Here is a 19915-nt window from a genome sequence, read left to right on the forward strand (position 1 = left end):
GTTAAATAATTTCGCCTGAATTTTTGATTAAAACAATCAGGATAAAACGACGGAGGCGAGATTCGAACTCGCGCGGGCAGAGCCCAATGGATTAGCAGTCCATCGCCTTAACCACTCGGCCATTCCTTCATCGATTTAAAAGAGTTTAATCACTTTGACTGCATTTGTGTTCAAAACAAAACGGATAAAACGATGGAGGCGAGATTCGAACTCACGCGGGCAGAGCCCAATGGATTAGCAGTCCATCGCCTTAACCACTCGGCCATTCCTTCATCGATTTAAAAGAGTTTAATAACTTTGACTGCATTTGTGTTCAAAACAAAACGGATAAAACGACGGAGGCGAGATTCGAACTCGCGCGGGCAGAGCCCAATGGATAAGCAATCCATTGCCTTAACCACTCGGCCACCCCGTCCTTGATTAAAACTGGTTTAATCATTTCGCCTGAATTTTTGATTAAAACAATCCGGTTAAAACGACGGAAGTGAGGTTCGAACTCGCCCGGGCAGAGCCAAACGGATTAGCAGTCCATCGCCTTAACCATTCGGCCACCCCGTCCTCGATTAAAACTGGTTTAATCATTTCGCCTGAATTTTTGATTAAAACAATCCGGTTAAAACGACGGAAGTGAGGTTCGAACTCGCGCGGGCAAAGCCCAATGGATTAGCGGTCCATCGCCTTAACCACTCGGCCATTCCTACTTCGATTTAAAAGAGTTAAATCACTTTGACTGCATTTGTGTTCAAAACAAAACGGATAAAACGACGGAATCGAGATTCGAACTCGCGCGGGCAGAGCCAAACGGATTAGCAGTCCATCGCCTTAACCATTCGGCCACGCCGTCCTCGATTAAAACTGGTTTAATCATTTCGCCTGAATTTTTGATTAAAACAATCCGGTTAAAACGACGGAAGTGAGGTTCGAACTCGCGCGGGCAAAGCCCAATGGATTAGCGGTCCATCGCCTTAACCACTCGGCAATTCCTTCATCGATTTAAAAGAGTTAAATCACTTTGACTGCATTTGTGTTCAAAACAAAACGGATAAAACGACGCATGCGAGATTCGAACTCGCGCGGGCAGAGCCCAGTGGTTTAGCGGTCCATCGCCTTAACCACTCGGCCATTCCTTCATCGATTTAAAAGAGTTTAATAACTTTGACTGCATTTGTGTTCAAAACAAAACGGATAAAACGACGGAGGCGAGATTCGAACTCGCGCGGGCAGAGCCCAATGGATAAGCAGTCCATCGCCTTAACTACTCGGCCACCCCGTCCTTGATTAAAACTGGTTTAATAATTTCGCCTGAATTTTTGATTAAAACAATCAGGATAAAACGACGGAGGCGAGATTCGAACTCGCGCGGGCAGAGCCCAATGGATTAGCAGTCCATCGCCTTAACCACTCGGCCATTCCTTCATCGATTTAAAAGAGTTTAATCACTTTGACTGCATTTGTGTTCAAAACAAAACGGATAAAACGATGGAGGCGAGATTCGAACTCACGCGGGCAGAGCCCAATGGATTAGCAGTCCATCGCCTTAACCACTCAGCCACCCCGTCCTTGATTAAAGCCTGTTTAATCATTTCGCCTGAATTTTTGATTAAAACAATCCGGTTAAAACGACGGAAGTGAGGTTCGAACTCGCGCGGGCAAAGCCCAATGGATTAGCGGTCCATCGCCTTAACCACTCGGCCATTCCTTCATCGACTTAAAAGAGTTAAATCACTTTGACTGCATTTGTGTTCAAAACAAAACGGATAAAACGACGGATTCGAGATTCGAACTCGCGCGGGCAGAGCCAAACGGATTAGCAGTCCATCGCCTTAACCATTCGGCCACCCCGTCCTCGATTAAAACTGGTTTAATCATTTCGCCTGAATTTTTGATTAAAACAATCCGGTTAAAACGACGGAAGTGAGGTTCGAACTCGCGCGGGCAAAGCCCAATGGATTAGCGATCCATCGCCTTAACCACTCGGTCATTCCTTCATCGATTTAAAAGAGTTAAATCACTTTGACTGCATTTGTGTTCAAAACAAAACGGATAAAACGATGGAGGCGAGATTCGAACTCACGCGGGCAGAGCCCAATGGATTAGCAGTCCATCGCCTTAACCACTCGGCCACCCCGTCCTTGATTAAAACTTGTTTAATCATTTCGCCTGAATTTTTGATTAAAACAATCCGGTTAAAACGATCGAGGCGAGATTCAAACTCGCGCGGGCAGAGCCCAACGCATTAGCAGTCCATCGCCTTAACCACTCGGCAATTCCTTCACCGTTTTAAACGAGTTTAATCATTTTGAATGCATTTGTGTTCAAAACAAAACGGATAAAACGACGGAGGCGAGATTCAAACTCGCGCGGGCAGAGCCCAATGGATTAGCAGTCCATCGCTTTATCCCCTCGGCCACCCCGTCCTCGATTAAAACTGGTTTAATCATTTCGCCTGAATTTTTGATTAAAACAATCCGGTTAAAACGACGGAAGTGAGGTTCGAACTCGCGCGGGCAAAGCCCAATGGATTAGCGATCCATCGCCTTAACCACTCGGTCATTCCTTCATCGATTTAAAAGAGTTAAATCACTTTGACTGCATTTGTGTTCAAAACAAAACGGATAAAACGACGGATGCGAGATTCGAACTCGCGCGGGCAGAGCCCAATGGTTTAGCGGTCCATCGCCTTAACCACTCGGCCATTCCTTCATCGATTTAAAAGAGTTTAATAACTTTGACTGCATTTGTGTTCAAAACAAACCGGATAAAACGACGGAGGCGAGATTCGAACTCGCGCGGGCAGAGCCCAATGGATTAGCAGTCCATCGCCTTAACCACTCGGCCACCCCGTCCTTGATTAAAACTAGTTAAATAATTTCGCCTGAATTTTTGATTAAAACAATCAGGATAAAACGACGGAGGCGAGATTCGAACTCGCGCGGGCAGAGCCCAATGGATAAGCAGTCCATCGCCTTAACCACTCGGCCATTCCTTCATCGATTTAAAAGAGTTTAATCACTTTGACTGCATTTGTGTTCAAAACAAAACGGATAAAACGATGGAGGCGAGATTCGAACTCACGCGGGCAGAGCCCAATGGATTAGCAGTCCATCGCCTTAACCACTCGGCCACCCCGTCCTTGATTAAAACTTGTTTAATCATTTCGCCTGAATTTTTGATTAAAACAATCCGGTTAAAACGATCGAGGCGAGATTCGAACTCGCGCGGGCAGAGCCCAATGGATTAGCAGTCCATCGCCTTAACCACTCGGCCACCCCGTCCTTGATTAAAACTGGTTTAATAATTTCGCCTGAATTTTTGATTAAAACAATCAGGATAAAACGACGGAGGCGAGATTCGAACTCGCGCGGGCAGAGCCCAATGGATTAGCAGTCCATCGCCTTAACCACTCGGCCACCCCGTCCTTGATTAAAACTTGTTTAATCATTTCGCCTGAATTTTTGATTAAAACAATCCGGTTAAAACGATCGAGGCGAGATTCGAACTCGCGCGGGCAGAGCCCAACGCATTAGCAGTCCATCGCCTTAACCACTCGGCAATTCCTTCACCGTTTTAAACGAGTTTAATCATTTTGAATGCATTTGTGTTCAAAACAAAACGGATAAAACGACGGAGGCGAGATTCAAACTCGCGCGGGCAGAGCCCAATGGATTAGCAGTCCATCGCTTTATCCCCTCGGCCACCCCGTCCTCGATTAAAACTGGTTTAATCATTTCGCCTGAATTTTTGATTAAAACAATCCGGTTAAAACGACGGAAGTGAGGTTCGAACTCGCGCGGGCAAAGCCCAATGGATTAGCGGTCCATCGCCTTAACCACTCGGCTATTCCTTCATCGATTTAAAAGAGTTTAATAACTTTGACTGCATTTGTGTTCAAAACAAAACGGATAAAACGACGGAGGCGAGATTCAAACTCGCGCGGGCAGAGCCCAATGGATTAGCAGTCCATCGCCTTAACCACTCGGCCACCCCGTCCTTGATTAAAACTGGTTTAATAATTTCGCCTGAATTTTTGATTAAAACAATCAGGATAAAACGACGGAGGCGAGATTCAAACTCGCGCGGGCAGAGCCCAATGGATTAGCAGTCCATCGCTTTATCCCCTCGGCCACCCCGTCCTCGATTAAAACTGGTTTAATAATTTCGCCTGAATTTTTGATTAAAACAATCAGGATAAAACGACGGAGGCGAGATTCGAACTCGCGCGGGCAGAGCCCAATGGATTAGCAGTCCATCGCCTTAACCACTCGGCCATTCCTTCATCGATTTAAAAGAGTTTAATCACTTTGACTGCATTTGTGTTCAAAACAAAACGGATAAAACGACGGAGGCGAGATTCAAACTCGCGCGGGCAGAGCCCAATGGATTAGCAGTCCATCGCCTTAACCACTCGGCCACCCCGTCCTTGATTAAAACTGGTTTAATAATTTCGCCTGAATTTTTGATTAAAACAATCAGGATAAAACGACGGAGGCGAGATTCGAACTCGCGCGGGCAGAGCCCAATGGATTAGCAGTCCATCGCCTTAACCACTCGGCCACCCCGTCCTTGATTAAAACTTGTTTAATCATTTCGCCTGAATTTTTGATTAAAACAATCCGGTTAAAACGACCGAGGCGAGATTCGAACTCGCGCGGGCAGAGCCCAACGCATTAGCAGTCCATCGCCTTAACCACTCGGCAATTCCTTCACCGTTTTAAACGAGTTTAATCATTTTGACTGCATTTGTGTTCAAAACAAAACGGATAAAACGACGGAGGCGAGATTCAAACTCGCGCGGGCAGAGCCCAATGGATTAGCAGTCCATCGCTTTATCCCCTCGGCCACCCCGTCCTCGATTAAAACTGGTTTAATCATTTCGCCTGAATTTTTGATTAAAACAATCCGGTTAAAACGACGGAAGTGAGGTTCGAACTCGCGCGGGCAAAGCCCAATGGAGTATCGGTCCATCGCCTTAACCACTCGGCCATTCTTTCATCGGTTTAAACGAGTTTAATCATTTTGTCTGCATTTGTGTTCAAAACAAAACGGATAAAACGACGGAGGCGAGATTTGAACTCGCGCGGCCAGAGCCCAATGGTTTTGCGGTCCATCGCTTTAACCACTCGGCCATTCCTTCATTGATTAAAACAGGTTAAATCATTTGACTGCATTTGTGTTCAAACAAAAGGAATAAAACGTCGGAGGCGAGATTCGAACTCGCGTGGGCAGAGCCCAATGAATTAGCAGTCCATCGCCTTAACCACTCGGCCACCCCGTCCTCGATTAAAACTGGTTAAATCATTTCGACTGAATTTGTGATTTAAACATCCTTTTACAACGACGGAGGCGAAATTCGAACTCGCGCGGGAAAAGCCCAATGGATTAGCAGTCCATCGCCTTAACCACTCGGCCACCCCGTCCTCGATTAACACTGGTTTAATCATTTCGCCTGAATTTTTGATTAAAACAATCCGGTTAAAACGACGGAAGTGAGGTTCGAACTCGCGCGGGCAAAGCCCAATGGATTAGCGGTCCATCGCCTTAACCCCGCGGCCATTCCTTCATCGATTTAAAAGAGTTGAATCATTTTGACTGCATTTGTGTTCAAAACAAAACGGATAAAACGACGGAGGCGAGATTCGAACTCGCGCGGGCAGAGCCCAATGGATTAGCAGTCCATCGCCTTAACCACTCGGCCACCCCGTCCTCGATTAAAACTGTTTAAATCATTTCGCCCTGAATTTTTGATTAAAACAATCTGGTTAAAACGACGGAATTGAGATTCGAACTCGCGCGGGCAAAGCCCAATGGATTAGCGGTCCATCGACTTAACCACTCGGCCATTCCTTCGTCGGTTTAACGAGTTTAATCATTTTGCCTGCATTTGAGTTCAAAACAAAACGGATAAAACGACGGAGGCGAAATTCGAACTCGCGCGGGCAGAGCCCAATGGAGTATCGGTCCATCGCCTTAACCACTCGGCCATTCCTTCATCGGTTTAAACGAGTTTAATCATTTTGTCTGCATTTGTGTTCAAATCAAAACGGAAAAAACGACGGAGGCAAGATTTGAACTCGCGCGGGCAGAACCCAATGGTTTTGCGGTCCATCGCTTTAACCACTCGGCCATTCCTTCATCGATTTAAAAGAGTTGAATCATTTTGACTGCATTTGTGTTCAAAACAAAACGGATAAAACGACGGAGGCGAGATTTGAACTCGCGCGGGCAGAGGCCAATGGATTAGCAGTCCATCGGCTTAACCACTCGGCCACCCCGTCCTCGATTAAAACTGGTTAAATCATTTTGACTGCATTTGTGTTCAAACAAAAGAAATAAAACGTCGGAGGCGAGATTCGAACTCGCGTGGGCAGAGCCCAATGAATTAGCAGTCCATCGCCTTAACCACTCGGCCACCCCGTCCTCGTTTAAAACTGGTTAAATCATTTCGACTGAATTTGTGATTTAAACATCCTTTTACAACGACGGAGGCGAGATTCGAACTCGCGCGGGAAAAGCCCAATGGATTAGCAGTCCGTCGCCTTAACCATTCTTCCATTCCTCCCTCAATTTAAAAGTGTTTAATCATTTTGACTGCATTTGTGTTCAAATAAAACGGATAAAACGACGGAGGCGAGATTCGAACTCGCGCGGGCAGAGCCCAATGGATTAGCAGTCCATCGCCTTAACCACTCGGCCATCCCTACATCGATTTTAACGAGTTTAATCATTTTGAATGCATTTGTGTTCAAAACAAAACGGATAAAACGACGAATGCGAAATTTGAACTCGCGCGGGCAGAGCCCAATGGATTAGCAGTCCATCGCCTTAACCACTCGGCCACCCCGTCCTCGATTAAAACTGGTTAAATCATTTCGCCCTGAATTTTTGATTTAAACAATCTGGTTTAAACGACGGAAGTGAGATTCGAACTCGCGCGGGCAAAGCCCAATGGATTAGCGGTCCATCGCCTTCACCACTTGGCCATTCCTTCATCGGTTTAACGAGTTTAATCATTTTGCCTGCATTTGAGTTCAAAACAAAACGAAAAAAACGACCGAGGCGGGATTCGAACTCGCGCGGGCAGAGCCCAATGGATTGGCGGTCCATCGCCTTAACCACTCGGTCATTCCTTCATCGATTTAAAAGAGTTTAATCATTTTGACTACATTTGTGTTCAAAACAAAACGGATAAAACGACGGAGGCGAGATTCGAACTCGCGCGGGCGGAGCTAATGGATTAGCGGTCCATCGCCTTAACCACTCGGCCATTCCTTCATCGATATAATAGAGTTTAATCATTTTGACTGCATTTGTGTTCAAAACAAAACGGATAAAACGACGGAGGCGAGATTTGAACTCGCGCGGGCAGAGCCCAATGGATTAGCGGTCCATCGCCTTAACCACTCGGCCATTCCTTCGTCGATTTAAAAGAGTTGAATCATTTTGACTGCATTTGTGTTCAAAACAAAACGGATAAAACGACGGAGGCGAGATTCGAACTCGCGCGGGCAGAGCCCAATGGATTAGCAGTCCATCGCCTTAACCACTCGGCCACCCCGTCCTCGATTAAAACTGGTTAAATCATTTCGACTGAATACGTGATTAAAACATCCGGTTAAAACGACGGAGTCGAGATTCGAACTCGCGCGGGCAAAGCCCATTAGATTAGCAGTCCATCGCTATAACCAATCGGCCATTTCTTCATCGATGTAAACGAGTTTAATCATTTTGACTGCATTTGTGTTCAAAACAAAACGGATAAAACGACGGAGGCGAATTTTGAACTCGCGCGGGCAGAGCCCAATGGATTAGCGGTCCATCGCCTTAACCACTCGGCCATTCCTTCGTCGATTTAAAAGAGTTGAATCATTTTGACTGCATTTGTGTTCAAAACAAAACGGATAAAACGACGGAGGCGAGATTCGAACTCGCGCGGGCAGAGCCCAATGGATTATCGGTCCATCGCTTTAACCACTCGGCCATTCCTTCATCGGCTTAAACGAGTTTAATCATTTTGACTGCGTTTGTGGTCAAAACAAAACGGATAAAACGACGGAGGCGAGATTCGAACTCGCGCGGGCAGAGCCCAATGGATTAGCGGTCCATCGCCTTAATCACTCGGCCATTCCTTCGTCGATTTAAAAGAGTTGAATCATTTTGACTGCATTTGTGTTCAAAACAAAACGGATAAAACGACGGAGGCGAGATTCGAACTCGCGCGGGTAGAGCCCAATGGATTAGCAGTCCATCGCTTTAACCACTCGGCCATTCCTTCATCGGTTTAAACGAGTTTAATCATTTTGACTGCATTTGTGTTCAAAACAAAACGGATAAAACGACGGAGCCGAGATTCGAACTCGCGCGGGCAGAGCCCAAGTGATTAGCGGTCCATCGCCTTAACCACTCGGCCATTCCTTCATCGAAATGAAAGAGTTTAATCATTTTGACTGCATTTGTGTTCATAACAAAACGGATAAAACGACGGAGGCGAGATTTGAACTCGCGCGGGCCGAGCCCAATGGATTAGCGGTCCATCGCCTTAACCACTCGGCCATTCCTTCGTCGATTTAAAAGAGTTGAATCATTTTGACTGCATTTGTGTTCAAAACAAAACAGATAAAACGACGGAGGCGAGATTCGAACTCGCGCGGGCAGAGCCCAATGGATTAGCAGTCCATCGCCTTAACCACTCGGCCATTCCTTCATCGGTTTAACGAGTTTAATCATTTTGCCTGCATTTTAGTTCAAAACAAAACGGAAAAAACGACCGAGGCGAGATTCGAACTCGCGCGGGCAGAGCCCAATGGATTGGCGGTCCATCGCCTTAACCACTCGGTCAATCCTTCATCGATTTAAAAGAGTTTAATCATTTTCACTGCATTTGTGTTCAAAACAAAACGGATAAAACGACGGAGGCGAGGTTCGAACTCGCGCGGGCAGAGCCAAATGGATTAGCAGTCCATCGCCTTAACCACTCGGCCACCCCGTCCTCGATTAAAACTGGTTAAATCATTTCGCCCTGAATTTTTGATTAAAACAATCTGGTTAAAACGACGGAAGTGAGATTCGAACTCGCGCGGGCAGAGCCCAATGGATTATGGGTCCATCGCCTTAACCACTCGACCATTCCTTCATCGAGTTGAATCATTTTGACTGCATTTGTGTTCAAAACAAAACGGATAAAACGACGGAGGCGAGATTCGAACTCGCGCGGGCAGAGCCCAATGGATTAGCGGTCCATCGCCTTAATCACTCGGCCATTCCTTCGTCGATTTAAAAGAGTTGAATCATTTTGACTGCATTTGTGTTCAAAACAAAACGGATAAAACGACGGAGGCGAGATTCGAACTCGCGCGGGTAGAGCCCAATGGATTAGCAGTCCATCGCTTTAACCACTCGGCCATTCCTTCATCGGTTTAAACGAGTTTAATCATTTTGACTGCATTTGTGTTCAAAACAAAACGGATAAAACGACGGAGCCGAGATTCGAACTCGCGCGGGCAGAGCCCAAGTTATTAGCGGTCCATCGCCTTAACCACTCGGCCATTCCTTCATCGATATGAAAGAGTTTAATCATTTTGACTGCATTTGTGTTCATAACAAAACGGATAAAACGACGGAGGCGAGATTTGAACTCGCGCGGGCCGAGCCCAATGGATTAGCGGTCCATCGCCTTAACCACTCGGCCATTCCTTCGTCGATTTAAAAGAGTTGAATCATTTTGACTGCATTTGTGTTCAAAACAAAACAGATAAAACGACGGAGGCGAGATTCGAACTCGCGCGGGCAGAGCCCAATGGATTAGCAGTCCATCGCCTTAACCACTCGGCCATTCCTTCATCGGTTTAACGAGTTTAATCATTTTGCCTGCATTTTAGTTCAAAACAAAACGGAAAAAACGACCGAGGCGAGATTCGAACTCGCGCGGGCAGAGCCCAATGGATTGGCGGTCCATCGCCTTAACCACTCGGTCAATCCTTCATCGATTTAAAAGAGTTTAATCATTTTCACTGCATTTGTGTTCAAAACAAAACGGATAAAACGACGGAGGCGAGGTTCGAACTCGCGCGGGCAGAGCCAAATGAATTAGCAGTCCATCGCCTTAACCACTCGGCCACCCCGTCCTCGATTAAAACTGGTTAAATCATTTCGCCCTGAATTTTTGATTAAAACAATCTGGTTAAAACGACGGAAGTGAGATTCGAACTCGCGCGGGCAGAGCCCAATGGATTATGGGTCCATCGCCTTAACCACTCGACCATTCCTTCATCGAGTTGAATCATTTTGACTGCATTTGTGTTCAAAACAAAACGGATAAAACGACGGAGGCGAGATTTGAACTCGCGCGGGCCGAGCCCAATGGATTAGCGGTCCATCGCCTTAACCACTTGGCCATTCCTTCATCGATTTAAAAGAGTTGAATCATTTTGACTGCATTTGTGTTCAAAACAAAACGGATAAAACGACGGAGGCGAGATTCGAACTCGCGCGGGCAGAGCCCAATGGATTAGCGGTCCATCGCCTTAACCACTAGGCCATTCCTTCGTCGATTTAAAAGAGTTGAATCATTTTGACTGCATTTGTGTTCAAAACAAAACGGATAAAACGACGGAGGCGAGATTTGAACTCGCGCGGGCAGAGCCCAATGGATTAGCGGTCCATCGCCTTAACCACTCGGCCATTCCTTCGTCGATTTAAAAGAGTTGAATCATTTTGACTGCATTTGTGTTCAAAACAAAACGGATAAAACGACGGAGGCGAGATTCGAACTCGCGCGGGCAGAGCCCAATGGATTAGCGGTCCATCGCCTTAACCACTAGGCCATTCCTTCGTCGATTTAAAAGAGTTGAATCATTTTGACTGCATTTGTGTTCAAAACAAAACGGATAAAACGACGGAGGCGAGATTTGAACTCGCGCGGGCAGAGCCCAATGGATTAGCGGTCCATCGCCTTAACCACTCGGCCATTCCTTCGTCGATTTAAAAGAGTTGAATCATTTTGACTGCATTTGTGTTCAAAACAAAACGGATAAAACGACGGAGGCGAGATTCGAACTCGCGCGGGTAGAGCCCAATGGATTAGCAGTCCATCGCTTTAACCACTCGGCCATTCCTTCATCGGTTTAAACGAGTTTAATCATTTTGACTGCATTTGTGTTCAAAACAAAACGGATAAAACGACGGAGCCGAGATTCGAACTCGCGCGGGCAGAGCCCAAGTGATTAGCGGTCCATCGCCTTAACCACTCGGCCATTCCTTCATCGATATGAAAGAGTTTAATCATTTTGACTGCATTTGTGTTCATAACAAAACGGATAAAACGACGGAGGCGAGATTTGAACTCGCGCGGGCCGAGCCCAATGGATTAGCGGTCCATCGCCTTAACCACTCGGCCATTCCTTCGTCGATTTAAAAGAGTTGAATCATTTTGACTGCATTTGTGTTCAAAACAAAACAGATAAAACGACGGAGGCGAGATTCGAACTCGCGCGGGCAGAGCCCAATGGATTAGCAGTCCATCGCCTTAACCACTCGGCCATTCCTTCATCGGTTTAACGAGTTTAATCATTTTGCCTGCATTTTAGTTCAAAACAAAACGGAAAAAACGACCGAGGCGAGATTCGAACTCGCGCGGGCAGAGCCCAATGGATTGGCGGTCCATCGCCTTAACCACTCGGTCAATCCTTCATCGATTTAAAAGAGTTTAATCATTTTCACTGCATTTGTGTTCAAAACAAAACGGATAAAACGACGGAGGCGAGGTTCGAACTCGCGCGGGCAGAGCCAAATGGATTAGCAGTCCATCGCCTTAACCACTCGGCCACCCCGTCCTCGATTAAAACTGGTTAAATCATTTCGCCCTGAATTTTTGATTAAAACAATCTGGTTAAAACGACGGAAGTGAGATTCGAACTCGCGCGGGCAGAGCCCAATGGATTATGGGTCCATCGCCTTAACCACTCGACCATTCCTTCATCGAGTTGAATCATTTTGACTGCATTTGTGTTCAAAACAAAACGGATAAAACGACGGAGGCGAGATTCGAACTCGCGCGGGCAGAGCCCAATGGATTAGCGGTCCATCGCCTTAATCACTCGGCCATTCCTTCGTCGATTTAAAAGAGTTGAATCATTTTGACTGCATTTGTGTTCAAAACAAAACGGATAAAACGACGGAGGCGAGATTCGAACTCGCGCGGGTAGAGCCCAATGGATTAGCAGTCCATCGCTTTAACCACTCGGCCATTCCTTCATCGGTTTAAACGAGTTTAATCATTTTGACTGCATTTGTGTTCAAAACAAAACGGATAAAACGACGGAGCCGAGATTCGAACTCGCGCGGGCAGAGCCCAAGTTATTAGCGGTCCATCGCCTTAACCACTCGGCCATTCCTTCATCGATATGAAAGAGTTTAATCATTTTGACTGCATTTGTGTTCATAACAAAACGGATAAAACGACGGAGGCGAGATTTGAACTCGCGCGGGCCGAGCCCAATGGATTAGCGGTCCATCGCCTTAACCACTCGGCCATTCCTTCGTCGATTTAAAAGAGTTGAATCATTTTGACTGCATTTGTGTTCAAAACAAAACAGATAAAACGACGGAGGCGAGATTCGAACTCGCGCGGGCAGAGCCCAATGGATTAGCAGTCCATCGCCTTAACCACTCGGCCATTCCTTCATCGGTTTAACGAGTTTAATCATTTTGCCTGCATTTTAGTTCAAAACAAAACGGAAAAAACGACCGAGGCGAGATTCGAACTCGCGCGGGCAGAGCCCAATGGATTGGCGGTCCATCGCCTTAACCACTCGGTCAATCCTTCATCGATTTAAAAGAGTTTAATCATTTTCACTGCATTTGTGTTCAAAACAAAACGGATAAAACGACGGAGGCGAGGTTCGAACTCGCGCGGGCAGAGCCAAATGAATTAGCAGTCCATCGCCTTAACCACTCGGCCACCCCGTCCTCGATTAAAACTGGTTAAATCATTTCGCCCTGAATTTTTGATTAAAACAATCTGGTTAAAACGACGGAAGTGAGATTCGAACTCGCGCGGGCAGAGCCCAATGGATTATGGGTCCATCGCCTTAACCACTCGACCATTCCTTCATCGAGTTGAATCATTTTGACTGCATTTGTGTTCAAAACAAAACGGATAAAACGACGGAGGCGAGATTTGAACTCGCGCGGGCCGAGCCCAATGGATTAGCGGTCCATCGCCTTAACCACTTGGCCATTCCTTCATCGATTTAAAAGAGTTGAATCATTTTGACTGCATTTGTGTTCAAAACAAAACGGATAAAACGACGGAGGCGAGATTCGAACTCGCGCGGGCAGAGCCCAATGGATTAGCGGTCCATCGCCTTAACCACTAGGCCATTCCTTCGTCGATTTAAAAGAGTTGAATCATTTTGACTGCATTTGTGTTCAAAACAAAACGGATAAAACGACGGAGGCGAGATTTGAACTCGCGCGGGCAGAGCCCAATGGATTAGCGGTCCATCGCCTTAACCACTCGGCCATTCCTTCGTCGATTTAAAAGAGTTGAATCATTTTGACTGCATTTGTGTTCAAAACAAAACGGATAAAACGACGGAGGCGAGATTCGAACTCGCGCGGGCAGAGCCCAATGGATTAGCGGTCCATCGCCTTAACCACTCGGCCATTCCTTCGTCGATTTAAAAGAGTTGAATCATTTTGACTGCATTTGTGTTCAAAACAAAACGGATAAAACGACGGAGGCGAGATTCGAACTCGCGCGGGCAGAGCCCAATGGATTAGCAGTCCATCGCCTTAACCACTCGGCCATTCCTTCGTCGATTTAAAAGAGTTGAATCATTTTGACTGCATTTGTGTTCAAAACAAAACGGATAAAACGACGGAGGCGAGATTCGAACTCGCGCGGGCAGAGCCCAATGGATTATCGGTCCATCGCTTTAACCACTCGGCCATTCCTTCATCGGCTTAAACGAGTTTAATCATTTTGACTGCATTTGTGTTCAAAACAAAACGGATAAAACGACGGAGGCGAGATTCGAACTCGCGCGGGTATAGCCCAATGGATTAGCAGTCCATCGCTTTAACCACTCGGCCATTCCTTCATCGGTTTAAACGAGTTTAATCATTTTGACTGCATTTGTGTTCAAAACAAAACGGATAAAACGACGGAGCCGAGATTCGAACTCGCGCGGGCAGAGCCCAAGTGATTAGCGGTCCATCGCCTTAACCACTCGGCCATTCCTTCATCGATATAAAAGAGTTTAATCATTTTGAATGCATTTGTGTTCATAACAAAACGGATAAAACGACGGAGGCGAGATTTGAACTCGCGCGGGCCGAGCCCAATGGATTAGCGGTCCATCGCCTTAACCACTCGGCCATTCCTTCATCGATTTAGAAGAGTTGAATCATTTTGACTGCATTTGTGTTCAAAACAAAACGGAAAAAACGACGGAGGCGAGATTCGAACTCGCGCGGGCAGAGCCCAATGGATTGGCGGTCCATCGCCTTAACCACTCGGTCAATCCTTCATCGATTTAAAAGAGTTTAATCATTTTCACTGCATTTGTGTTCAAAACAAAACGGATAAAACGACGGAGGCGAGATTCGAACTCGCGCGGGCAGAGCCAAATGGATTAGCAGTCCATCGCCTTAACCACTCGGCCACCCCGTCCTCGATTAAAACTGGTTAAATCATTTCGCCCTGAATTTTTGATTAAAACAATCTGGTTAAAACGACGGAAGTGAGATTCGAACTCGCGCGGGCAGAGCCCAATGGATTATCGGTCCATCGCCTTAACCACTCGACCATTCCTTCATCGGTTTAAACGAGTTTAATCATTTTGACTGCATTTGTGTTCAAAACAAAACGGATAAAACGACGGAGGCGAGATTTGAACTCGCGCGGGCCGAGCCCAATGGATTAGCGGTCCATCGCCTTAACCACTCGGCCATTCCTTCATCGATTTAAAAGAGTTGAATCATTTTGACTGCATTTGTGTTCAAAACAAAACGGATAAAACGACGGAGGCGAGATTCGAACTCGCGCGGGCAGAGCCCAATGGATTAGCGGTCCATCGCCTTAACCACTAGGCCATTCCTTCGTCGATTTAAAAGAGTTGAATCATTTTGACTGCATTTGTGTTCAAAACAAAACGGATAAAACGACGGAGGCGAGATTTGAACTCGCGCGGGCCGAGCCCAATGGATTAGCGGTCCATCTCCTTAACCACTCGGCCATTCCTTCATCGATTTAAAAGAGTTGAATCATTTTGACTGCATTTGTGTTCAAACCAAAACGGATAAAACGACGGAGGCGAGATTCGAACTCGCGCGGGCAGAGCCCAATGCATTAGCGGTCCATCGCCTTAACCACTCGGCCATTCCTTCGTCGATTTAAAAGAGTTGAATCATTTTGACTGCATTTGTGTTCAAAACAAAACGGATAAAACGACGGAGGCGAGATTCGAACTCGCGCGGGCAGAGCCCAATGGATTATCGGTCCATCGCTTTAACCACTCGGCCATTCCTTCATCGGCTTAAACGAGTTTAATCATTTTGACTGCATTTGTGTTCAAAACAAAACGGATAAAACGACGGAGGCGAGATTCGAACTCGCGCGGGTATAGCCCAATGGATTAGCAGTCCATCGCTTTAACCACTCGGCCATTCCTTCATCGGTTTAAACGAGTTTAATCATTTTGACTGCATTTGTGTTCAAAACAAAACGGATAAAACGACGGAGCCGAGATTCGAACTCGCGCGGGCAGAGCCCAAGTGATTAGCGGTCCATCGCCTTAACCACTCGGCCATTCCTTCATCGATATAAAAGAGTTTAATCATTTTGAATGCATTTGTGTTCATAACAAAACGGATAAAACGACGGAGGCGAGATTTGAACTCGCGCGGGCCGAGCCCAATGGATTAGCGGTCCATCGCCTTAACCACTCGGCCATTCCTTCATCGATTTAGAAGAGTTGAATCATTTTGACTGCATTTGTGTTCAAAACAAAACGGAAAAAACGACGGAGGCGAGATTCGAACTCGCGCGGGCAGAGCCCAATGGATTGGCGGTCCATCGCCTTAACCACTCGGTCAATCCTTCATCGATTTAAAAGAGTTTAATCATTTTCACTGCATTTGTGTTCAAAACAAAACGGATAAAACGACGGAGGCGAGATTCGAACTCGCGCGGGCAGAGCCAAATGGATTAGCAGTCCATCGCCTTAACCACTCGGCCACCCCGTCCTCGATTAAAACTGGTTAAATCATTTCGCCCTGAATTTTTGATTAAAACAATCTGGTTAAAACGACGGAAGTGAGATTCGAACTCGCGCGGGCAGAGCCCAATGGATTATCGGTCCATCGCCTTAACCACTCGACCATTCCTTCATCGGTTTAAACGAGTTTAATCATTTTGACTGCATTTGTGTTCAAAACAAAACGGATAAAACGACGGAGGCGAGATTTGAACTCGCGCGGGCCGAGCCCAATGGATTAGCGGTCCATCGCCTTAACCACTCGGCCATTCCTTCATCGATTTAAAAGAGTTGAATCATTTTGACTGCATTTGTGTTCAAAACAAAACGGATAAAACGACGGAGGCGAGATTCGAACTCGCGCGGGCAGAGCCCAATGGATTAGCGGTCCATCGCCTTAACCACTAGGCCATTCCTTCGTCGATTTAAAAGAGTTGAATCATTTTGACTGCATTTGTGTTCAAAACAAAACGGATAAAACGACGGAGGCGAGATTTGAACTCGCGCGGGCCGAGCCCAATGGATTAGCGGTCCATCTCCTTAACCACTCGGCCATTCCTTCATCGATTTAAAAGAGTTGAATCATTTTGACTGCATTTGTGTTCAAACCAAAACGGATAAAACGACGGAGGCGAGATTCGAACTCGCGCGGGCAGAGCCCAATGCATTAGCGGTCCATCGCCTTAACCACTCGGCCATTCCTTCGTCGATTTAAAAGAGTTGAATCATTTTGACTGCATTTGTGTTCAAAACAAAACGGATAAAACGACGGAGGCGAGATTCGAACTCGCGCGGGCAGAGCCCAATTGATTAGCGGTCCATCGCCTTAACCACTCGGCCCTTCCTTCGTCGATTTAAAAGAGTTGAATCATTTTGACTGCATTTGTGTTCAAAACAAAACGGATAAACCGACGGAGGCGAGATTCGAACTCGCGCGGGCAGAGCCCAATGGATTTGCAGTCCATCGCCTTAACCACTCGGCCACCCCGTCCTCGATTAAAACTGGTTAAATCATTTCGCCCTGAATTTTTGATTAAAACAATCTGGTTAAAACGACGGAAGTGAGATTCGAACTCGCGCGGGCAGAGCCCAATGGATTATCGGTCCATCGCCTTAACCACTCGACCATTCCTTCATCGGTTTAAACGAGTTTAATCATTTTGACTGCATTTGTGTTCAAAACAAAACGGATAAAACGACGGAGGCGAGATTCGAACTCGCGCGAGCAGAGCCCAATGGATTAGCGGTCCATCGCCTTAACCACTCGGCCATTCCTTCATCGATATAATAGAGTTGAATCATTTTGACTGCATTTGTGTTCAAAACAAAACGGATAAAACGACGGAGGTGAGATTCGAACTCGCGCGGGCATAGCCCAATGGATTAGCAGTCCATTCCCTTAACCACTCGGCCACCCCGTCCTCGATTAAAACTGGTTAAATCATTTCGACTGAATACGTGATTAAAACATCCGGTTAAAACGACGGAGTCGAGATTCGAACTCGCGCGGGCAAAGCCCATTAGATTAGCAGTCCATCGCTATAACCAATCGGCCATTCCTTCATCGATGTAAACGAGTTTAATCATTTTGACCGCATTTATGTTCAAAACAAAACGAATAAAACGACGGAGGCGAATTTTGAACTCGCGCGGGCAGAGCCCAATGGATTAGCGGTCCATCGCCTTAACCACTCGGCCATTCCTTCACCGGTTTAAAAGAGTTTAATCATTTTGACTGCATTTGTGTTCAAAACAAAACGGATTAATCTAAAATGTCTTGATTAGAATCAAGACCTAAAAAGTATCGATAAGACTGAGGTTATCACTTGTCTGAAGGATCAGATATTAATTTTTCTTTTTAATTGAAACTTAAATGTATGCTTAAGAAAAAACAACGTTCCATTACCGTTTTCCGTTGAAATAAATTATTTTACTGGTAATCAATTTCAAAAATTTACTTATCTCGGCTTTTCGACCACAATTCCATTCCCCGAAAACATTTTATCATTACATTAATTACTTTCGGGAGAGTACGTGTATGGTTTTTGCGTTTTAAAAGGTTCCTAAAGACGTTACATCCCCATTCGTGACCAGCACGCTTCGCAGTGGAACATTTTAATTATTCTAAAACCAATGGCGCCAAATTCAATAGGGACAGTAACATTTTTACTCGCGGTTTTGCAAAATGATGTAATATCAAGTGTACTTTAGTGAACCGTCGTATTGTTCTTTCTCATAGTTCAGGGCATGATCAGTGTTACTGCCAGATTTCTCTCTCTAGTTTCTAACAATGGTTTGAGACTATTTGATAAGGCGCGGTACAACGATATATATAAAGTAGCACAAAAGGAAAAAGAATCCATTTTTTTATATTTTGGTTTGAAATAAATAACTCATGATAGTAGTTATAACGAACAGAAAGTCAAGCGAATGGCACCGGTAATGAGCAGCAAAAAGAGAGGAAATTTTGCTTCAAGGTAGCAGAGGGACATGGTAGTGAAAATAGTAATCTAGAATTTTGTTCGTTCAAACCTTAATATATCATGAAATATTCAATTGAGGAGGCGGCACTACCTAGAAAGATTGATTTTGGCAGATAACAGCGAAAAACATTATGTTCTACACACACTGGGACTATGGGAGAGTTTCTGGGCCGCAGGTCGCACATGATAAAATTTCAACTCCAGTTTACATCAATTCTCCCTCTTTGTACTAGTAGCAGGTTAAGCTATAGTTTGCTCAGGTCCTGTTAGTCTCGAATGGGTTATATAGTCCTTGTAACTTTTAAAAGGTTGTTGTCATGGCTTAACAGACCGCTATTACAGTTTTTTATTGTTTTATGGGTTATTTTGACACGTTATCTCCCAAAAGTAATTAATGTAATGATAAAATGTTTTCGGGGAATGGAATTGTGGTCGAAAAGCCGAGATAAGTAAATTTTTTAAATTGATTACCAGTAAAATAATTTATTTCAACGGAAAACGGTAATGGAACGTTGTTTTTTCTTAAGCATACATTTAAGTTTCAATTAAAAAGAAAAATTAATATCTGATCCTTCAGACAAGTGATAACCTCAGTCTTATCGATACTTTTTAGGTCTTGATTCTAATCAAGACATTTTAGATTAATATCTGTTCCTTCAGTCTTCATTTTAATTAAGAATGTTAAGAAACTGTTTTACATTATCAAAATCTGCACGAAGCAGAAACATATATATAGGGGACCATAACTTTAGCTCAATCAGACATTTATTTATAATGATGAAAAAAAAAACGTAAATCATTTAAAGTTTGTATTCTTATTGTAATTAACATGATACAATTTTTTAGAATCATTTATTGAAACGCGAGGCGCCCCCCTAAAAATTCCAGAAATAGGACCAAATTGACAATTTTACAAAATTTTTAAAAATGCTGATTTATGTCCGTTTATCATTTAGCTCAAAATTGTCATACGCCCAATATGAAATTCCGATATCCTTAAAACTTCATAAAGACGATCCGAGATTTTCAATTTCACACTTTTTTTGTAGCATAAACTAACGTCTGTTTGATATTAAGCTTAAAACCTTAAACAAAATATAGTCAGGGCTACCCTAAAAGTTCACAAAGATGATCCAAGATTGTTAATACGCGTAAAAAGTGCCATCTTCAAAATAT

The 19915-nt window shown here is 45.1% G+C and overlaps 91 non-coding genes across 91 annotated transcripts; all 91 read right to left on the bottom strand.

The window, feature by feature from the left end:
* Positions 1–47: 47 nt before the first annotated feature.
* On the bottom strand, positions 48–129 carry TRNAS-GCU (transfer RNA serine (anticodon GCU)). Its single transcript has one exon. It is a non-coding gene; the product is annotated as a tRNA-Ser (tRNA).
* Positions 130–190: 61 nt separating this feature from the next.
* Positions 191–275, bottom strand: TRNAS-GCU (transfer RNA serine (anticodon GCU)). The gene has a single exon. It is a non-coding gene; the product is annotated as a tRNA-Ser (tRNA).
* Positions 276–333: 58 nt separating this feature from the next.
* On the bottom strand, positions 334–415 carry TRNAS-GCU (transfer RNA serine (anticodon GCU)). Its single transcript has one exon. It is a non-coding gene; the product is annotated as a tRNA-Ser (tRNA).
* Positions 416–476: 61 nt separating this feature from the next.
* On the bottom strand, positions 477–558 carry TRNAS-GCU (transfer RNA serine (anticodon GCU)). The gene has a single exon. It is a non-coding gene; the product is annotated as a tRNA-Ser (tRNA).
* A 61-nt stretch (positions 559–619) lies between these two features.
* TRNAS-GCU (transfer RNA serine (anticodon GCU)) lies at positions 620–701 on the bottom strand. Its single transcript has one exon. It is a non-coding gene; the product is annotated as a tRNA-Ser (tRNA).
* Positions 702–759: 58 nt separating this feature from the next.
* Positions 760–844, bottom strand: TRNAS-GCU (transfer RNA serine (anticodon GCU)). The gene has a single exon. It is a non-coding gene; the product is annotated as a tRNA-Ser (tRNA).
* A 61-nt stretch (positions 845–905) lies between these two features.
* On the bottom strand, positions 906–987 carry TRNAS-GCU (transfer RNA serine (anticodon GCU)). Its single transcript has one exon. It is a non-coding gene; the product is annotated as a tRNA-Ser (tRNA).
* A 204-nt stretch (positions 988–1191) lies between these two features.
* Positions 1192–1273, bottom strand: TRNAS-GCU (transfer RNA serine (anticodon GCU)). Its single transcript has one exon. It is a non-coding gene; the product is annotated as a tRNA-Ser (tRNA).
* Positions 1274–1334: 61 nt separating this feature from the next.
* Positions 1335–1416, bottom strand: TRNAS-GCU (transfer RNA serine (anticodon GCU)). The gene has a single exon. It is a non-coding gene; the product is annotated as a tRNA-Ser (tRNA).
* Positions 1417–1477: 61 nt separating this feature from the next.
* TRNAS-GCU (transfer RNA serine (anticodon GCU)) lies at positions 1478–1559 on the bottom strand. The gene has a single exon. It is a non-coding gene; the product is annotated as a tRNA-Ser (tRNA).
* Positions 1560–1620: 61 nt separating this feature from the next.
* Positions 1621–1702, bottom strand: TRNAS-GCU (transfer RNA serine (anticodon GCU)). Its single transcript has one exon. It is a non-coding gene; the product is annotated as a tRNA-Ser (tRNA).
* A 347-nt stretch (positions 1703–2049) lies between these two features.
* TRNAS-GCU (transfer RNA serine (anticodon GCU)) lies at positions 2050–2131 on the bottom strand. The gene has a single exon. It is a non-coding gene; the product is annotated as a tRNA-Ser (tRNA).
* A 204-nt stretch (positions 2132–2335) lies between these two features.
* Positions 2336–2417, bottom strand: TRNAS-GCU (transfer RNA serine (anticodon GCU)). The gene has a single exon. It is a non-coding gene; the product is annotated as a tRNA-Ser (tRNA).
* A 347-nt stretch (positions 2418–2764) lies between these two features.
* On the bottom strand, positions 2765–2846 carry TRNAS-GCU (transfer RNA serine (anticodon GCU)). Its single transcript has one exon. It is a non-coding gene; the product is annotated as a tRNA-Ser (tRNA).
* A 61-nt stretch (positions 2847–2907) lies between these two features.
* TRNAS-GCU (transfer RNA serine (anticodon GCU)) lies at positions 2908–2989 on the bottom strand. Its single transcript has one exon. It is a non-coding gene; the product is annotated as a tRNA-Ser (tRNA).
* Positions 2990–3050: 61 nt separating this feature from the next.
* On the bottom strand, positions 3051–3132 carry TRNAS-GCU (transfer RNA serine (anticodon GCU)). Its single transcript has one exon. It is a non-coding gene; the product is annotated as a tRNA-Ser (tRNA).
* Positions 3133–3193: 61 nt separating this feature from the next.
* TRNAS-GCU (transfer RNA serine (anticodon GCU)) lies at positions 3194–3275 on the bottom strand. The gene has a single exon. It is a non-coding gene; the product is annotated as a tRNA-Ser (tRNA).
* A 61-nt stretch (positions 3276–3336) lies between these two features.
* On the bottom strand, positions 3337–3418 carry TRNAS-GCU (transfer RNA serine (anticodon GCU)). The gene has a single exon. It is a non-coding gene; the product is annotated as a tRNA-Ser (tRNA).
* A 204-nt stretch (positions 3419–3622) lies between these two features.
* On the bottom strand, positions 3623–3704 carry TRNAS-GCU (transfer RNA serine (anticodon GCU)). The gene has a single exon. It is a non-coding gene; the product is annotated as a tRNA-Ser (tRNA).
* Positions 3705–3765: 61 nt separating this feature from the next.
* Positions 3766–3847, bottom strand: TRNAS-GCU (transfer RNA serine (anticodon GCU)). The gene has a single exon. It is a non-coding gene; the product is annotated as a tRNA-Ser (tRNA).
* A 61-nt stretch (positions 3848–3908) lies between these two features.
* TRNAS-GCU (transfer RNA serine (anticodon GCU)) lies at positions 3909–3990 on the bottom strand. The gene has a single exon. It is a non-coding gene; the product is annotated as a tRNA-Ser (tRNA).
* Positions 3991–4051: 61 nt separating this feature from the next.
* TRNAS-GCU (transfer RNA serine (anticodon GCU)) lies at positions 4052–4133 on the bottom strand. The gene has a single exon. It is a non-coding gene; the product is annotated as a tRNA-Ser (tRNA).
* Positions 4134–4194: 61 nt separating this feature from the next.
* Positions 4195–4276, bottom strand: TRNAS-GCU (transfer RNA serine (anticodon GCU)). Its single transcript has one exon. It is a non-coding gene; the product is annotated as a tRNA-Ser (tRNA).
* Positions 4277–4337: 61 nt separating this feature from the next.
* Positions 4338–4419, bottom strand: TRNAS-GCU (transfer RNA serine (anticodon GCU)). The gene has a single exon. It is a non-coding gene; the product is annotated as a tRNA-Ser (tRNA).
* A 61-nt stretch (positions 4420–4480) lies between these two features.
* TRNAS-GCU (transfer RNA serine (anticodon GCU)) lies at positions 4481–4562 on the bottom strand. The gene has a single exon. It is a non-coding gene; the product is annotated as a tRNA-Ser (tRNA).
* Positions 4563–4766: 204 nt separating this feature from the next.
* Positions 4767–4848, bottom strand: TRNAS-GCU (transfer RNA serine (anticodon GCU)). Its single transcript has one exon. It is a non-coding gene; the product is annotated as a tRNA-Ser (tRNA).
* Positions 4849–4909: 61 nt separating this feature from the next.
* TRNAI-GAU (transfer RNA isoleucine (anticodon GAU)) lies at positions 4910–4991 on the bottom strand. The gene has a single exon. It is a non-coding gene; the product is annotated as a tRNA-Ile (tRNA).
* A 202-nt stretch (positions 4992–5193) lies between these two features.
* TRNAS-GCU (transfer RNA serine (anticodon GCU)) lies at positions 5194–5275 on the bottom strand. The gene has a single exon. It is a non-coding gene; the product is annotated as a tRNA-Ser (tRNA).
* Positions 5276–5335: 60 nt separating this feature from the next.
* TRNAS-GCU (transfer RNA serine (anticodon GCU)) lies at positions 5336–5417 on the bottom strand. Its single transcript has one exon. It is a non-coding gene; the product is annotated as a tRNA-Ser (tRNA).
* Positions 5418–5621: 204 nt separating this feature from the next.
* On the bottom strand, positions 5622–5703 carry TRNAS-GCU (transfer RNA serine (anticodon GCU)). The gene has a single exon. It is a non-coding gene; the product is annotated as a tRNA-Ser (tRNA).
* Positions 5704–5907: 204 nt separating this feature from the next.
* Positions 5908–5989, bottom strand: TRNAI-GAU (transfer RNA isoleucine (anticodon GAU)). Its single transcript has one exon. It is a non-coding gene; the product is annotated as a tRNA-Ile (tRNA).
* A 204-nt stretch (positions 5990–6193) lies between these two features.
* On the bottom strand, positions 6194–6275 carry TRNAS-GCU (transfer RNA serine (anticodon GCU)). Its single transcript has one exon. It is a non-coding gene; the product is annotated as a tRNA-Ser (tRNA).
* A 60-nt stretch (positions 6276–6335) lies between these two features.
* Positions 6336–6417, bottom strand: TRNAS-GCU (transfer RNA serine (anticodon GCU)). The gene has a single exon. It is a non-coding gene; the product is annotated as a tRNA-Ser (tRNA).
* A 202-nt stretch (positions 6418–6619) lies between these two features.
* On the bottom strand, positions 6620–6704 carry TRNAS-GCU (transfer RNA serine (anticodon GCU)). Its single transcript has one exon. It is a non-coding gene; the product is annotated as a tRNA-Ser (tRNA).
* Positions 6705–6762: 58 nt separating this feature from the next.
* On the bottom strand, positions 6763–6844 carry TRNAS-GCU (transfer RNA serine (anticodon GCU)). Its single transcript has one exon. It is a non-coding gene; the product is annotated as a tRNA-Ser (tRNA).
* Positions 6845–6906: 62 nt separating this feature from the next.
* On the bottom strand, positions 6907–6988 carry TRNAS-GCU (transfer RNA serine (anticodon GCU)). The gene has a single exon. It is a non-coding gene; the product is annotated as a tRNA-Ser (tRNA).
* A 345-nt stretch (positions 6989–7333) lies between these two features.
* Positions 7334–7418, bottom strand: TRNAS-GCU (transfer RNA serine (anticodon GCU)). Its single transcript has one exon. It is a non-coding gene; the product is annotated as a tRNA-Ser (tRNA).
* A 58-nt stretch (positions 7419–7476) lies between these two features.
* Positions 7477–7558, bottom strand: TRNAS-GCU (transfer RNA serine (anticodon GCU)). Its single transcript has one exon. It is a non-coding gene; the product is annotated as a tRNA-Ser (tRNA).
* Positions 7559–7761: 203 nt separating this feature from the next.
* On the bottom strand, positions 7762–7846 carry TRNAS-GCU (transfer RNA serine (anticodon GCU)). Its single transcript has one exon. It is a non-coding gene; the product is annotated as a tRNA-Ser (tRNA).
* A 58-nt stretch (positions 7847–7904) lies between these two features.
* On the bottom strand, positions 7905–7986 carry TRNAI-GAU (transfer RNA isoleucine (anticodon GAU)). The gene has a single exon. It is a non-coding gene; the product is annotated as a tRNA-Ile (tRNA).
* Positions 7987–8047: 61 nt separating this feature from the next.
* Positions 8048–8132, bottom strand: TRNAS-GCU (transfer RNA serine (anticodon GCU)). Its single transcript has one exon. It is a non-coding gene; the product is annotated as a tRNA-Ser (tRNA).
* Positions 8133–8190: 58 nt separating this feature from the next.
* On the bottom strand, positions 8191–8272 carry TRNAS-GCU (transfer RNA serine (anticodon GCU)). Its single transcript has one exon. It is a non-coding gene; the product is annotated as a tRNA-Ser (tRNA).
* A 204-nt stretch (positions 8273–8476) lies between these two features.
* TRNAS-GCU (transfer RNA serine (anticodon GCU)) lies at positions 8477–8561 on the bottom strand. The gene has a single exon. It is a non-coding gene; the product is annotated as a tRNA-Ser (tRNA).
* A 58-nt stretch (positions 8562–8619) lies between these two features.
* On the bottom strand, positions 8620–8701 carry TRNAS-GCU (transfer RNA serine (anticodon GCU)). The gene has a single exon. It is a non-coding gene; the product is annotated as a tRNA-Ser (tRNA).
* A 203-nt stretch (positions 8702–8904) lies between these two features.
* TRNAS-GCU (transfer RNA serine (anticodon GCU)) lies at positions 8905–8986 on the bottom strand. The gene has a single exon. It is a non-coding gene; the product is annotated as a tRNA-Ser (tRNA).
* A 196-nt stretch (positions 8987–9182) lies between these two features.
* On the bottom strand, positions 9183–9267 carry TRNAS-GCU (transfer RNA serine (anticodon GCU)). Its single transcript has one exon. It is a non-coding gene; the product is annotated as a tRNA-Ser (tRNA).
* Positions 9268–9325: 58 nt separating this feature from the next.
* On the bottom strand, positions 9326–9407 carry TRNAS-GCU (transfer RNA serine (anticodon GCU)). Its single transcript has one exon. It is a non-coding gene; the product is annotated as a tRNA-Ser (tRNA).
* Positions 9408–9611: 204 nt separating this feature from the next.
* On the bottom strand, positions 9612–9696 carry TRNAS-GCU (transfer RNA serine (anticodon GCU)). The gene has a single exon. It is a non-coding gene; the product is annotated as a tRNA-Ser (tRNA).
* A 58-nt stretch (positions 9697–9754) lies between these two features.
* Positions 9755–9836, bottom strand: TRNAS-GCU (transfer RNA serine (anticodon GCU)). Its single transcript has one exon. It is a non-coding gene; the product is annotated as a tRNA-Ser (tRNA).
* Positions 9837–10039: 203 nt separating this feature from the next.
* Positions 10040–10121, bottom strand: TRNAS-GCU (transfer RNA serine (anticodon GCU)). Its single transcript has one exon. It is a non-coding gene; the product is annotated as a tRNA-Ser (tRNA).
* Positions 10122–10317: 196 nt separating this feature from the next.
* TRNAS-GCU (transfer RNA serine (anticodon GCU)) lies at positions 10318–10399 on the bottom strand. The gene has a single exon. It is a non-coding gene; the product is annotated as a tRNA-Ser (tRNA).
* A 61-nt stretch (positions 10400–10460) lies between these two features.
* Positions 10461–10545, bottom strand: TRNAS-GCU (transfer RNA serine (anticodon GCU)). Its single transcript has one exon. It is a non-coding gene; the product is annotated as a tRNA-Ser (tRNA).
* A 58-nt stretch (positions 10546–10603) lies between these two features.
* Positions 10604–10688, bottom strand: TRNAS-GCU (transfer RNA serine (anticodon GCU)). The gene has a single exon. It is a non-coding gene; the product is annotated as a tRNA-Ser (tRNA).
* A 58-nt stretch (positions 10689–10746) lies between these two features.
* Positions 10747–10831, bottom strand: TRNAS-GCU (transfer RNA serine (anticodon GCU)). Its single transcript has one exon. It is a non-coding gene; the product is annotated as a tRNA-Ser (tRNA).
* Positions 10832–10889: 58 nt separating this feature from the next.
* TRNAS-GCU (transfer RNA serine (anticodon GCU)) lies at positions 10890–10974 on the bottom strand. Its single transcript has one exon. It is a non-coding gene; the product is annotated as a tRNA-Ser (tRNA).
* Positions 10975–11032: 58 nt separating this feature from the next.
* On the bottom strand, positions 11033–11114 carry TRNAS-GCU (transfer RNA serine (anticodon GCU)). The gene has a single exon. It is a non-coding gene; the product is annotated as a tRNA-Ser (tRNA).
* A 204-nt stretch (positions 11115–11318) lies between these two features.
* Positions 11319–11403, bottom strand: TRNAS-GCU (transfer RNA serine (anticodon GCU)). Its single transcript has one exon. It is a non-coding gene; the product is annotated as a tRNA-Ser (tRNA).
* Positions 11404–11461: 58 nt separating this feature from the next.
* Positions 11462–11543, bottom strand: TRNAS-GCU (transfer RNA serine (anticodon GCU)). Its single transcript has one exon. It is a non-coding gene; the product is annotated as a tRNA-Ser (tRNA).
* Positions 11544–11746: 203 nt separating this feature from the next.
* On the bottom strand, positions 11747–11828 carry TRNAS-GCU (transfer RNA serine (anticodon GCU)). Its single transcript has one exon. It is a non-coding gene; the product is annotated as a tRNA-Ser (tRNA).
* Positions 11829–12024: 196 nt separating this feature from the next.
* Positions 12025–12109, bottom strand: TRNAS-GCU (transfer RNA serine (anticodon GCU)). Its single transcript has one exon. It is a non-coding gene; the product is annotated as a tRNA-Ser (tRNA).
* A 58-nt stretch (positions 12110–12167) lies between these two features.
* On the bottom strand, positions 12168–12249 carry TRNAS-GCU (transfer RNA serine (anticodon GCU)). Its single transcript has one exon. It is a non-coding gene; the product is annotated as a tRNA-Ser (tRNA).
* A 204-nt stretch (positions 12250–12453) lies between these two features.
* TRNAS-GCU (transfer RNA serine (anticodon GCU)) lies at positions 12454–12538 on the bottom strand. The gene has a single exon. It is a non-coding gene; the product is annotated as a tRNA-Ser (tRNA).
* Positions 12539–12596: 58 nt separating this feature from the next.
* On the bottom strand, positions 12597–12678 carry TRNAS-GCU (transfer RNA serine (anticodon GCU)). The gene has a single exon. It is a non-coding gene; the product is annotated as a tRNA-Ser (tRNA).
* Positions 12679–12881: 203 nt separating this feature from the next.
* Positions 12882–12963, bottom strand: TRNAS-GCU (transfer RNA serine (anticodon GCU)). Its single transcript has one exon. It is a non-coding gene; the product is annotated as a tRNA-Ser (tRNA).
* A 196-nt stretch (positions 12964–13159) lies between these two features.
* TRNAS-GCU (transfer RNA serine (anticodon GCU)) lies at positions 13160–13241 on the bottom strand. The gene has a single exon. It is a non-coding gene; the product is annotated as a tRNA-Ser (tRNA).
* Positions 13242–13302: 61 nt separating this feature from the next.
* Positions 13303–13387, bottom strand: TRNAS-GCU (transfer RNA serine (anticodon GCU)). The gene has a single exon. It is a non-coding gene; the product is annotated as a tRNA-Ser (tRNA).
* Positions 13388–13445: 58 nt separating this feature from the next.
* TRNAS-GCU (transfer RNA serine (anticodon GCU)) lies at positions 13446–13530 on the bottom strand. Its single transcript has one exon. It is a non-coding gene; the product is annotated as a tRNA-Ser (tRNA).
* Positions 13531–13588: 58 nt separating this feature from the next.
* On the bottom strand, positions 13589–13673 carry TRNAS-GCU (transfer RNA serine (anticodon GCU)). The gene has a single exon. It is a non-coding gene; the product is annotated as a tRNA-Ser (tRNA).
* A 58-nt stretch (positions 13674–13731) lies between these two features.
* On the bottom strand, positions 13732–13816 carry TRNAS-GCU (transfer RNA serine (anticodon GCU)). The gene has a single exon. It is a non-coding gene; the product is annotated as a tRNA-Ser (tRNA).
* Positions 13817–13874: 58 nt separating this feature from the next.
* Positions 13875–13956, bottom strand: TRNAI-GAU (transfer RNA isoleucine (anticodon GAU)). The gene has a single exon. It is a non-coding gene; the product is annotated as a tRNA-Ile (tRNA).
* A 61-nt stretch (positions 13957–14017) lies between these two features.
* On the bottom strand, positions 14018–14099 carry TRNAS-GCU (transfer RNA serine (anticodon GCU)). The gene has a single exon. It is a non-coding gene; the product is annotated as a tRNA-Ser (tRNA).
* Positions 14100–14303: 204 nt separating this feature from the next.
* TRNAS-GCU (transfer RNA serine (anticodon GCU)) lies at positions 14304–14385 on the bottom strand. Its single transcript has one exon. It is a non-coding gene; the product is annotated as a tRNA-Ser (tRNA).
* A 61-nt stretch (positions 14386–14446) lies between these two features.
* On the bottom strand, positions 14447–14531 carry TRNAG-GCC (transfer RNA glycine (anticodon GCC)). The gene has a single exon. It is a non-coding gene; the product is annotated as a tRNA-Gly (tRNA).
* A 58-nt stretch (positions 14532–14589) lies between these two features.
* Positions 14590–14671, bottom strand: TRNAS-GCU (transfer RNA serine (anticodon GCU)). The gene has a single exon. It is a non-coding gene; the product is annotated as a tRNA-Ser (tRNA).
* A 62-nt stretch (positions 14672–14733) lies between these two features.
* Positions 14734–14815, bottom strand: TRNAI-GAU (transfer RNA isoleucine (anticodon GAU)). Its single transcript has one exon. It is a non-coding gene; the product is annotated as a tRNA-Ile (tRNA).
* Positions 14816–14876: 61 nt separating this feature from the next.
* On the bottom strand, positions 14877–14958 carry TRNAS-GCU (transfer RNA serine (anticodon GCU)). Its single transcript has one exon. It is a non-coding gene; the product is annotated as a tRNA-Ser (tRNA).
* A 61-nt stretch (positions 14959–15019) lies between these two features.
* TRNAS-GCU (transfer RNA serine (anticodon GCU)) lies at positions 15020–15104 on the bottom strand. Its single transcript has one exon. It is a non-coding gene; the product is annotated as a tRNA-Ser (tRNA).
* Positions 15105–15305: 201 nt separating this feature from the next.
* On the bottom strand, positions 15306–15390 carry TRNAS-GCU (transfer RNA serine (anticodon GCU)). Its single transcript has one exon. It is a non-coding gene; the product is annotated as a tRNA-Ser (tRNA).
* A 58-nt stretch (positions 15391–15448) lies between these two features.
* Positions 15449–15530, bottom strand: TRNAI-GAU (transfer RNA isoleucine (anticodon GAU)). The gene has a single exon. It is a non-coding gene; the product is annotated as a tRNA-Ile (tRNA).
* Positions 15531–15591: 61 nt separating this feature from the next.
* Positions 15592–15673, bottom strand: TRNAS-GCU (transfer RNA serine (anticodon GCU)). The gene has a single exon. It is a non-coding gene; the product is annotated as a tRNA-Ser (tRNA).
* A 204-nt stretch (positions 15674–15877) lies between these two features.
* TRNAS-GCU (transfer RNA serine (anticodon GCU)) lies at positions 15878–15959 on the bottom strand. The gene has a single exon. It is a non-coding gene; the product is annotated as a tRNA-Ser (tRNA).
* A 61-nt stretch (positions 15960–16020) lies between these two features.
* On the bottom strand, positions 16021–16105 carry TRNAG-GCC (transfer RNA glycine (anticodon GCC)). Its single transcript has one exon. It is a non-coding gene; the product is annotated as a tRNA-Gly (tRNA).
* A 58-nt stretch (positions 16106–16163) lies between these two features.
* On the bottom strand, positions 16164–16245 carry TRNAS-GCU (transfer RNA serine (anticodon GCU)). Its single transcript has one exon. It is a non-coding gene; the product is annotated as a tRNA-Ser (tRNA).
* A 62-nt stretch (positions 16246–16307) lies between these two features.
* Positions 16308–16389, bottom strand: TRNAI-GAU (transfer RNA isoleucine (anticodon GAU)). The gene has a single exon. It is a non-coding gene; the product is annotated as a tRNA-Ile (tRNA).
* Positions 16390–16450: 61 nt separating this feature from the next.
* TRNAS-GCU (transfer RNA serine (anticodon GCU)) lies at positions 16451–16532 on the bottom strand. Its single transcript has one exon. It is a non-coding gene; the product is annotated as a tRNA-Ser (tRNA).
* Positions 16533–16593: 61 nt separating this feature from the next.
* Positions 16594–16678, bottom strand: TRNAS-GCU (transfer RNA serine (anticodon GCU)). The gene has a single exon. It is a non-coding gene; the product is annotated as a tRNA-Ser (tRNA).
* Positions 16679–16879: 201 nt separating this feature from the next.
* On the bottom strand, positions 16880–16964 carry TRNAS-GCU (transfer RNA serine (anticodon GCU)). Its single transcript has one exon. It is a non-coding gene; the product is annotated as a tRNA-Ser (tRNA).
* A 201-nt stretch (positions 16965–17165) lies between these two features.
* Positions 17166–17247, bottom strand: TRNAC-GCA (transfer RNA cysteine (anticodon GCA)). Its single transcript has one exon. It is a non-coding gene; the product is annotated as a tRNA-Cys (tRNA).
* A 62-nt stretch (positions 17248–17309) lies between these two features.
* On the bottom strand, positions 17310–17391 carry TRNAI-GAU (transfer RNA isoleucine (anticodon GAU)). Its single transcript has one exon. It is a non-coding gene; the product is annotated as a tRNA-Ile (tRNA).
* Positions 17392–17452: 61 nt separating this feature from the next.
* TRNAS-GCU (transfer RNA serine (anticodon GCU)) lies at positions 17453–17534 on the bottom strand. Its single transcript has one exon. It is a non-coding gene; the product is annotated as a tRNA-Ser (tRNA).
* A 61-nt stretch (positions 17535–17595) lies between these two features.
* TRNAS-GCU (transfer RNA serine (anticodon GCU)) lies at positions 17596–17677 on the bottom strand. The gene has a single exon. It is a non-coding gene; the product is annotated as a tRNA-Ser (tRNA).
* Positions 17678–19915: the final 2238 nt, after the last annotated feature.

The sequence above is a fragment of the Phalangium opilio genome, unplaced genomic scaffold, assembly GCF_054372755.1.
Source record: "Phalangium opilio isolate 3A_F unplaced genomic scaffold, DU_Popi_V2 ptg000225l_1, whole genome shotgun sequence".
NCBI lineage: Eukaryota > Metazoa > Arthropoda > Arachnida > Opiliones > Phalangiidae > Phalangium > Phalangium opilio.